The sequence below is a fragment of the Pinus tabuliformis genome, chromosome 7 (assembly GCF_031772625.1).
Source record: "Pinus tabuliformis cultivar Carrire ecotype Pingquan chromosome 7, CPIR1, whole genome shotgun sequence".
Taxonomy (NCBI): domain Eukaryota; kingdom Viridiplantae; phylum Streptophyta; class Pinopsida; order Pinales; family Pinaceae; genus Pinus; species Pinus tabuliformis.
This window is the reverse complement of record NC_142293.1, coordinates 689,755,257-689,767,938: the sequence shown is the minus strand read 5'-3', so window position 1 is coordinate 689,767,938 and position 12,682 is coordinate 689,755,257.

Genomic DNA, 12,682 nt, shown 5'->3' with positions numbered 1-12,682 from the left:
AAACCAATCCAAAGTACATATAGAGGCAAGAAAAAAGTGGAAGCTAATAATTGGTATTGGAAACTAAGGATAAGTATTCATATTTTGCTTCAGTCTTACTATACATATGACATATGATTCTTCTTTATGATGGTTAATATTGAATAATGATTTTGATGGTTATGTTTGAGCTAACCTGACATGATATTTTATACATGTTGATGAGTCAATTGTGCTAGTTTGACGTTTTGTGACTAATGTAGGGAAACTAGAGGAAGCAAGTGTTCAGAAAGGACACAAAGGCATTGGAAGAATTCATTGGAGGGACATGCATTACTTTCATGATGGGAAACATAAATGGTAGTTACTCAAATAATAGTATTGTATATCAGGATATGAAATTAATTTTAGTAAACAAAGTTGATTTTCTCCATATAAAATATCTCACAAAATTGATTGAAACAAATGTTACATGTAGCGATGGAAGGAGATGTGCTGGAATAAATCCTTTGTAACGAGTACACATCGGAAGATATGAATCATATGGTAAGGCCATGAGAGCCTATAAATTCAGAAACATCTACTTGAGAACAAGGAAATTATATTGTAAAATGTAGTAAGACACCCAGGATGGTGTACATTTAAGGCAGGGAGTATGTAAAAACACTCCATTGTATGTAAAACTCTCCTAACCTAAGCTAAGAAATGCTAGGTCTAATGTGTAAAAAGGAAAGTAAATAAATTATTATTAAATAAAATAATTTAATCACTTGGAAAAATGAGACACCAAGAGATGGGATTCTTGCCAAATCCCATTGGTGAATGGGAAGGGATAATTCCTTCAGGATAAGGCTTCTAGATCCAATTCCAGATAAGCTTAATGGATTGGAGAAAAATATCGATTAAGCTACTTATCTGGAGAAAGATGCTAAGTTAAGAAAAACATCAAAGGATTGGAAGATAGAAAGGTATGCTTTTATGAGGAAAAGCCTCACAGGAGAGAAAGGTATGCTTTTCTCAGAAAAGCCTAGGCAAATGGATAAAAAGATCCATAAAAGAAGGACATTGCTAATGGAAGCCATATCATGAAAGAGAACATTAAATACACATTTAATATATCAACATTAGGAAAATGATCTACGACAAGGACTCTCGGCTCAAGCTTGAACTAGAAGAAGACAGACCTAGGTTGGGTCATAGTGCTCGATTTCCCAATGACATTCCTTAAGATAATTTTGTTTGCATGAGATGTTTTGTATGTTGTCTCCTTACCCTTTACGTTGTCAATTTATTTAGCATATGAGAGAATTTTCTTGAGTTGTCCTTGCTATGATATGATTATATATGAATAAATGTGATGTTTATTGTACATAAATGTAATCCAAGTTTAATTTAGTGAAGGAACATAATACGTTGGTTTTATGAAATAATTTTTGTGTTGTTGCATCTTTAAACTTATGTGCTATCTCGGTTTTTAATATGGTGAATAATTATGCATGAGATACTATATATATATATATATATATATATATATATATATATATATATATATATATATATATATATATATATATATATATATATATATATATATATATATATATATATATATATATATATATATATATATATATATATATATATAGATATATATAAAATTAAGTTCTAAGGCTTGAAAATGTATAACTTATGGTTCAGGTTATCTATGCTATGCATTATGCATTATGGAGAGAATTGCGTATAATGAGGCCCATATTGCATAATATATCTGTAATTGTTCTTTCGAATTTTCTCATAGGATTATAAAAATGATATATTGCAATTCTAGCTACAGCGTATTTATGCTAATGATTCCATTAATGCTTGTATGAAGTCATCAAAGTATTGAAATCCTGAATGGATAACCTCATCATGTTGAATGACCATGATTGATTCTTTCCTATAAGTTGTAATGTATGCACACGAAATGTTGAAGGGTTTATTCATGTTGTAGTAAATAATTCTATTAACAGAACCTAAAGGTCCACATCGTGGATCGAGTAAAGCATAGTAGGTAGTTAGTGGTGTCATGCCTAGGGGTTATGTGACAAATAAATTTAATGAAATTAAATTAATAATAATAATATATCATATTTTAACTTCTACCAATTGATCTTTGGTGACGAGGATCAAGCACTCAAAATAAACCAAAATGACTATATATATATATATATATATATATATATATATATATATATATATATATATATATAATTTCATCATCTTCATTTTAATTTATTTATTTTTAAAACCATATTAACTTCATAACTAAGATATTTAGATCTTAGCTATTTTTGTCATTCATCCTACTACCTAAATGAATTTAAAGCTAAGATAGATTTATGTTAATTTTATTATATGACATCCTAGCATAATGGAATTTTTTCAGAAAATTAATTTTAAGATAATCACATAAATAATGAAAAATATTAGAAATACAATTAATTGTTCAATTATTTACACCTTAAGTGTGTGTTTAGTAACACTAATGATGTAGTAATATCCCATCATGAAATAATATGTTTCGATAATTCGTTTATATGTAGCCCTTTATCATATATATATATATATATATATATATATATATATATATATATATATATATATATATATATATATATATATATATATATATATATATATATATATATAAGTCACTTTTAATGATAATATATAAGTTTTACATTTTCAATAAAGTATATTATCACTTGATGACAATATCTTAAATGGGAATGTGAATTAATTCCCTTAGGAAAATTAAAGTTCCCAAAAGTCCAACATGAATCAATAACACATCTATAATTTTTTCTAATTAATTAGCTAATATAGGAAAGAAATTTTATTTTTGGATTTGAGATTTATATAGAATAAAATTTAATCAATAACAATATTTAGAATTGGGTAACATTCATTTCTAATCTCATCTTAATCTAATTCATCATCGAAAAGAATTTTTTTATAGACTATCAAAATGTTTTTTATCACTTAGAACAAGGAAATATGAGGAATAGACATAGTCCAGACAAAACAGTTCGTATATTGTTTCTTTCAAATGAAAGTTACAAGCCACATAAATAGTTCTCATGAAATCTAACAGATTCCAAACAAGGAGAATATTGTTGTGCAAAATCTCTCAACAAAATTCCAACAACCAACAACTCAATCCTACTTATCTACTAGTGTAAGCATAATTCCAAGACCCTCCTTTAAGGATTACATTTACATCATTACAAAGATTAGTACAAAAATGACAATTTACTATTAACATGTCACATATGTCTGACTGGTCTTCCTCGACATTTATACCAACTCTGAAGTCTCCTGGACAATGCTCTTTCCCCCACCACAATGTTCGAGCTTCTCATTCAACTCATTTAAGATATAATCGTATCTAACCATCTTCGATGAAGTTTTCATAATTGATGCTTCTAAATATCCTGAAGGGCAATCTCAGACTATATGTAGCAGTCAATTATGCAACTAACTTTTCTATACACATGGATCTCATAATATAAGCTGTAATTGATTATCTTAAACCCCGAAGCACAAAAAGAACCATCAATATATAACAAATTCATACAATTAAATTAGCAATATGTTTTATGGGCACCAAAGAACATCTAGAAACACTAATTTTATTATATTTGTGTCTTCATCAATTTATTTTACAATTTTAATAAACAAAAAAGCCTTAACAAATAAGACAAAGCAAAAAACATAACAACAAAACCAATCACATTCCATAATGTCTTTTCCACTTAGTGCACTTTGAACAATTCTCTTCAAAACTAGTCCTTCCATACTATCTAGCTGAATAAAATTGATTGAAAATCTAATGTTAATGAATAGTCACGCTCACAACATTCAGAAGGAAACTAAAGGGAGAATTACACCAACGAATCCAAACCAGCACCCCAAATATGCAAATAATATAACAACTCTACTAGTAAATACAATTCGTTATTGAAATTCAACATTGAGATGTAGCATCTTAGATTGCTTCCTTCCATGACCACAAAAAACAACTTAAATCTAACATATTGACAAGCACTCCCTTTCTTCCAGATTCAAGTATAGCATAAACAATAAGTAGAGTCATAATATTTTTGGAGCTTCTCGGGGCTTTTGTTGAAGTGTCATGCCCCACTACAGGTATCTTCAATGGTGATATCAAAAAATCCAATGTAGTTCTTGAAACTATAAATCACAACAACTCCATATTGGTGGAGAATTGTTCAAATCCCACAACACATATGGACAAATATTACATCTACCCCCGAAACATTCGACAGCTCCTAGGAAATCATGTGATTTCCATGATATACTCATAATTTTGGAGATAAATGAATAACTATCAACGTTTTGAACCACAAATGCACCTGATCTCAACTTTATTGAACAATTCATATTTTGCCTCTCTATCCATTGATGCCCTATGCAGGAAATGACTCTCTCCTATGTCATATGACTTCATAATATTCTCCAACCTCTCTTGATGTACAATTCCCACTGAAAAGTTCTAGCTTAAACTTTGCACAACCTAATCTGACAAATACATTGCATTGTATTTGGAATGGCCAACCCTTATGTTCTACAGCTACTCCTCCGGCTGGACAATAAAGGTTGGATACACACACAACAATGTCACTCATAGCTTCAACTAAACAATAAACACATATTGATCTAATTTAAATTTTATTTTTGTACATAGTATCAATCCTCACATGTTTGCCATCTCCCTCGGTCCTTCAATAAGGGATTGAATCCAATACAAGCTCTCATACAAATAAATAAATATGAGGAATAGATATAGTGCACATAAAATAATTTTTATATTGTTTATTTCAAAGCGAAGTTACAAGACACTTAAATAGTTTTCATGAGAATCAACAAATTTTAAAGAAAGAAAATATTGTTGAGAAAATATCTCAACAAAAATCCATCAACCAACAACTCAATCCTACCTGTTTAATAATGTAATAATTATTCAAAATCTAAAATCATATTAACTAATCAATAAATAAAGATTAAAATATTATTTCACCTTCATATTAATTGGCATAAGACAATAATTCCATCTTATTCACTGATGTGACCCATTTCTAAATTTTAAATGCCTGTGAACCAAAATTCATATACGCCCCAATATCTAAAAAGTTTTTGTAGTGGAGACATGAGTATTATTATTCATTCAGAAAATAAAATTTTTGAAGCAATTGAAAGTTGAAGATCGCATTTGCTAATATTTTTTTTTTCAAACCTCTAATCAAAGGATTTGGTTTCGAATATTCAAAATCTCACCCCTTCCTTTGAAGAGATTTAAGTATATTTCATAATTAAATAGTATATTTCCATAATTATATTTATATGTAGATTCAATTTCATAATATTTTCAAATATGTAAGTACTCCTCTCACAAGCACTCCTTGAATGTGTAGACAAGCGTAGAAACTCGTGATAACCAATATAAAAAAATCTAAAAATGACATCAATTTCCTTACGATATCAAACTAAGCATAAAAATATATATAACAAATTGAAAAATGCATCTACAAAATGCTTGAAAACATACAAGTATATATTTTTTAGCAAAAGGACATCATCGTTTTGACTTTATCATTGTTAACTATAAATGGTTAATAGCATATCTAAATTACGAATCTTAATGCAAAAAGATTTATGGCTAAAAACGTTATCCAATGAAAATGGTGTTCATTTCTAAGAATTTTTTCTTTTTTACATCATTTTACATTCGGAGAAAATTTCAGATATAAAAGTTATAGTTTTTTTTCTCAATAGAAAAAATTAATAGAGTGTGACTTCTCAATGAGGTAGAAGAGAATTTTATGGATATTTTTATATAAGTTTTATAAACAACTACAATTTTATTTGAGGTATGTTAGATACAACATTTTAAGATAACATAATGTTATAGATTGAAAAATTCATACATAATATTTAGGTTGAAAATTTGAAACATAGTGTAACTACTAGTGGTAATTAAGGAAAATAAATAATATTTTTTTGTTGGATTGAAATAATTTTTTTCTATAGGGAATATATATCTTGTCAACTATCTACATATTAGGGAATATATATCTTGTCAACTATCTACATATTAAGAATTCCAACTATTGGCATTGGTACTTTTTGGACTCATTAAATTTTCCCACAATGTTTTAATGAATTTAGTGATTTGAAGCTAGCCACTTTGGTTTTTGGTCTATATATGGTACGTGAATAGAATTTCAAAATGATATTTTTTAAACATAATTAACAGCACATAACTACATAAATTCCATTGGTGTGATGGAATGATTTAAACAAATCTTCAAAAAAAAAAAAAATTACTATATAAAATGATCTTTTTGCCATCATTTATTATTTATTGAAATTCATTACACAAATAATTTTCCTTTCATATATACCTCAACAACATTGATTCGCTACTATAATCATACATAATGGAAAGTGTATAAGGAATGATATTATAAATGTTAATATGTTTTTAAATGTTGTCTATATAAACATAACCATCACTAGAGTATCAACCACACCTACTTGTAAGATTTTTATTATTATTTTTTTTAATTCAAACAAAAAATTCTAGTAACATCAAAAGACTAGCTTAGAGTATTAAAACAAATAAAACTATTTCATAAGTTCTATAAAGGGATTAATTGCGACATGTCTCTTGAGAATCAAGTACATACGACTCGAGAAGCAATTTATTCACCTAACCACTCGAGCTAAGATCTTTTGACCCACCTGCAATATTCTCACTAAATAATAGTATTGTATATCAAGATATGTCATTAGCTGTAGTTACTCAAATAGTATCCTTTTGACCCACTGGTAGTTACTCAAATAATAGTATTGTATATCAAGATATGACATTATCTGTAGTAAACAAATTTGAGTTTCTCCATCTAAAATATCTCACAAAATTGATTGAAACAAATGTTACGGGTAGCGATGGAACAAGATGTGCTAGTATAAATTATTTGTAGCTGATATATATCGAAAGCTATAAATCAGATGGAAAGGCCATGGTAGCCTGTAAATTCAGAAACATCTACTTGGGAACGAGAAAATTATATTGTAAGATGTAGTAAGACACCCAAGACGGTGTACATTTAAGGGAGGGAGTATGTAACAACCCTCCATTGTATGTAAAACTCTCCTAACCTAAGCTAAGAAATGATAGGTTTGATGTGTAACAAAGAAAGTAAATACATTATTATTAAATAAAATCATTTAATCACTTGGAAAAATGAGACACCAAGAGATGAGATTCTTGCGAAAACCCATTGGTGAATGGGAAGGGATAATTCCTTCATGATAAGACTTCTAGATCCAATTCCAAATAAGCTTAATGGATTGGAGAAAAATATCCATTAAGTTACCTAGCTTGAGAAAGATGGTAAGTTAAGAAAAACATAAAATGATTGCGAGAGAGAAAGGCAATATTTTATGAGGAAAAGCCTCGTGGGAGAGAAAGGCAAGATTTTTTGGGAAAAGCCTAGGAAAATGGATGAAAAGATCCATAAAAGTGGGACACCACTAATGGAATCCATATCATAAAAGAGCATATTAAATATGAATTTAATATATCAACATGATGTAGACAGTCGATGGCAAGGACTCTCGGTTCGGGCATGAACTAGAAGAAGACAGTTCTAGGTTGGGTGGCGGTGCTCGGTTTCCCAATGACATTCCTTAAGATAGTCTCATTTACATGGGATGTTATGTGTGTTGGCTCCTTACCCTTTATTTTTTCAATTCATTTAGAATATGAGATAATTTTCTTTAGTTGTCCTTGATATGAGATGATTATATACGAATACACATGACAATTTTGTACATAAATGTAATCCAAATAAATTTAGTGAAGGAACATAATATATGGGTTTTATGAAATAATTGTTATGTTGTCACATCTTTAAACCTATGTGTTATCTCGGTTTTTAAGATGGTGAATAATTATGCATGAGATACTATATATATATAATTAAGTTCTAAGACTTGAAAATGTATTACTTATGGTTCAGGTTATCTATGCTATGCATTATGCATTATGAAGTGAATTGTGTATACCGAGGCTTGTATTGCATAAGATATATGTCATTATTCTTTCGACTTTTCCTATAGGATTATAACAATGATATATTGCAATGATAACTACAGTGCATTTATGTTAACGATTCCATTAATGATTGTATGAAGTCATCAAAGTACTAAAATTCTGAATGGATAACCTCGTCATGTTGAATGACCATGACCGATTCTTTCCTCTTAGTCGTAATGTATGCACATGAAATGTTGAAGGGTTTATTCATGTTGTAGTAAATAAGTCTATTAATGGAAACTAAAGGTCCAAATCGTGGATCAAGTAAAGCATATTAGGTATTTAGTGGTGTGGTGCCCAAGAGGTATGTGAGAAATAAATTTAATGCAACAAAATTAATAAAAATATTTATAATAATAATATATCATCTTTTAACCTTTACCAATTGAACTTCAGTGAGAAAAATCAAGCACTCAAAATAAACCGAAATATATCTATATATATATATATATATATATATATATATATATATATATATATAATATAATTCCATCATCTTCATTTTAGTTTATTTATTTTTAAAACCATATTAACTTAATAACTAAGAGATTTAGATCTCAACTATTTTTTGATTCATCCTACTACTAAAATGAATTTAAAGTTTAGATAGATTTATCTTAATTTTATTATATGACATCATAGCATAATAATTTTTTTTGAGAAAATTAATTTTAAGCTAATCACATAAATAAAGAACAATATTAGAAATACAATTAAGTGTTCAATGATCTACACCTTGAGTGTGTGTTTAGTAACTCTAATGATCTAGTAATATCCCATCCTGAAATAATATGTTTCGATAATTCATTTATATGTAATCCATTATTATATATATATATATATTTTAATGATAATATATAAAATATTGGTGTGTGTCTAGTAACTCTAATGATTTAGTAATATCCCATCCTAAAATAATATGTTTCAATAATTCGTTTATATGTAGCCCATTATCATATATATATAAGTCACTTCTAATGATAATATATAAGTTAAACATTTTCAATAAAATATATTATCACATGATCACAATACCTTAAATGGGAATGTAGTCCTGGAAAAAGGCCTGGAAAATTAGTCAAGACGTGTGATTCACCATATGATTACTCCTCCTTATGGATTAGCGTTGAATATGCAGGTATGATGCTTAATCCTCATGCGCAGTCATTTTTTTTTAGTGTGTTAGAGATTTTCTATCCACTTTCAGGATGGGATGAATGCCAGTTTCGGTGGCTATTTTATGGGTTTCCTGAACTGTCAGTGCTGATTATATTTCTTGCATTGGAAACATCTAGCAGAGATCGAACTTATCCAATGACCCGAAGAGGTATGAAATTGTTCAATCCCAAAAGCCTACTTTTGGCTTATAGATATAGGGTTACCCTTACAAATGCTTAGAGAATAATGCTGGTAAAAGAAACCAATGAGAAACAATAAAAGCAATTTTACATATGGTTTACAGATAAGGATTTTTGAATATAAGATGTACGTATAGTAAAATTCGAACCGTTGTTGGCATGTAAGCCTTGCCAACATGGGGGCAGTGGCTTTTAGTTTTATTTTTCGAAGAAAAGTATGGCAAAGTGGTCAGTTTTCCAGCCAAACCAACCATGGAATAAAAAATGGCTACTAAAGCAACATGAAAATTCAACACCCCACAAAGCTCACCCTTCCTAGCTCTTAGAGACATCACAAGAAAAGCTTTAGATTCATGTTTCCCATTTAAATACTACATTTTGCGTTTGTCTTTTCTCAGAAGGGAATTCAATCCTGGAAAGCTGAATTTTTGTCTTACGAATGTAGGAACGTTAACTGCAGAACATGAAATTGTATGTGACTATGGATAATGGGATAAAATTCTAGGATAATGCTTATCCTCATCATCTAATATGCACAGAGTAAGCATTGGTAAATCCTGTAATAAAATATCTAGTGCTATAACTGTGAGTATCTCTAGCTCCTTGACATGATCCTTTGCTGCCTTATAGAGAAAATGAATCAGGGCATCCATGGAGAAGATGCTCCCAATGGCAGTAAGCCGCTTCAGAAATAAACAAAAATGTAGTTAAGGCCATGACAACCTCTGATTTCTTTACCTCTAGTACCCTGCGGAAGCTGATAGATGTAGCAAATGATGCTCAAAATTTTCTGTTGCGATCTCATCGAGTTGGAAAAGGTCACTTGTTTCCAGTTATTTTTTATCATGATACTGAATTGGAATTCTAAATTCTGATCTTATAACCTGATACGCGTTATCAATGGTATATATACATTTATATTTGTTATTCTTTTGATTATGTTAGGTGGAGTTTTCTGTAAATATATTATGGATATGTCTCTCCCAATCAAACATTAAGACACGACTGTTACAGCCATGGTCATCATTTATGGTTGTGGATCATTCATGTGGTTCTAGATCTGATGAGTGTACCCTTAAAAAATAACCGAACAAAAATAATGTTACATGATTTTCTATATAGTAATGACAAGCCAAGAAATTCTATCAATATTTGACAAATTCTAATTGGTTAGATGTCGTATTCCATAGGGATTTTCCACCATTTAAAATGATTTCCTAGCCTTATTTATGAATTTTTAAGATGTATTCAAGTTGCCAACGTCCAACCTTATCATGCCCTGATACCCAAAAACTATTGGAATTCGAGCATGGAGCTGATTGTCTATTGTTCCTTCCTTATTCCTTCACTCCACTCTTATAGGCTTGTTGAACTGAGCGATTAAGAGTGGAGGAGAAGTCATTGTGAGTTCTCATTCTAGAGAAGAGAGATGGACGAAGGGACAACAAAGCAAAGGCTTATTTGAAGAAGAGCTTGTGAGTATTATCATCTTCTCAATCATCATTGTTTGCCTTAATTTTGACTTGATGGTAATTATCTCACCTCTAGATTCCTTTTGGTGGGTTTTGCATGTTTAATAGCCATAAAACATTATAATTGGTTTATGACCCTCGTAATAAATAGCTGGGATTTACCTAACTATCTGGCTTGTGACACAATAAATTTGAAAACATAGTTGGAACGTGAAATGGAATAGTAATTTTCCAAAGTCTCAGACGTTGTCATTGCATATATAAGACATTGTCACTACCAATTTCATTAATATTTTAATATGTTTTTATTAAAACTGTGTAGAACTCAAGTAAGTTTGAAAAGGGTTGTGTGTATTTCAATTCCATGGCTAGATGTCATCAGATCACACCAAAATCATATCACCATGATTGCATGATTGATCTCCTTGGACGATCTCTAAGGCTGAATGAGGTAGAGGCCTTTTCGATAACATGCCTTTCGAACTTGATGAAACTATGTGCGGAGCAGTGCTCAGTGCCTTCAAAATTCATGAAAATATAGATGTAGGGAAACATGCGAAACATGTGATGAAATTTTTTTTAGAGTTGGAACCTCCATGTTGACTAATCTTATAATTGTCTATATAATGGATAGAACTAAAGAAACTAGATCTCATTTTATTTTTCTCACCTTCTAGCATGTCTACAGGGAGCTTAAGTTTGATCTGTGATTTAAAACAGGCTATTAGGTTGTAGGAGGGAGTGATAGAAATGGAAAAAGAACAATATGGACATAATCCTCCAACCACAGTGCTTTCTATCCATGTTTAATATTATTGCTACAAGTTGTCTAAGCAAAGAAAGCATTTGAAAAGAAAAATGATGTTAAATTTATGTTTGATATTCTCGTAAGAGTAGAAGTGTGAATGAATTTTTTTTATTTAGAACTGTGATGAAAACACGGTTATTATATAAGCAACACATGTAATATTTGGTTTAACTAAAGCATGCTCGTGTTTTTTTTAGAGTGACAGGATGGCACCTGCATATGTATATTTGTTTTCTCCTTGAAATAAAAATAAAAAACCAAATTGACACCTATACAAAAACAATGTAGCCACAGCTATATGAAAAGAATATGGTGGTAAGATTATAAGTCACTCTTAAGTAGTATAAAAATTTATGTGTATAAAAATTTATGTGCAGATATAGATAAGGTGTTGGGGTGAATACTTAACAAGCAGGAACCCTTCCATGTTAGGAATTGAGACACCTCCTGAGTGGGGTGAATACTTAATAAGTAGGAACCCTTCCATATTAGGAATTGAAACACCTCTTGGACTCATTGTTGAAGTTATCATTACGATAAGAAACAATGATTATGATTTAGTATTATTCAAAAGTTAGTACTTGGTGGGTATTTATGTATACCTTCAACTGTGAAAGAAATTATCTTTTCAGTGGAATGTGATGCAAGTATGTAGGAATTCACTTTTACATGTATAGAACTTTCAGTCACTTGAATTATATCTTAGGTAAAATTTAGCTTAAATTATCATGTACCAAGGAAGCGAGGTGTACCACTCATGAATATGTCATGTCTACACCAAGAGAACTTGTGAGTATTTTGTTGTTCTTATTAACATTGGCATAATTGGAAAGTGCAGCCTGCATTTAAGAGATCGATATTATTTGATTTATTTTATAATAAATCTACCATTGTAGTT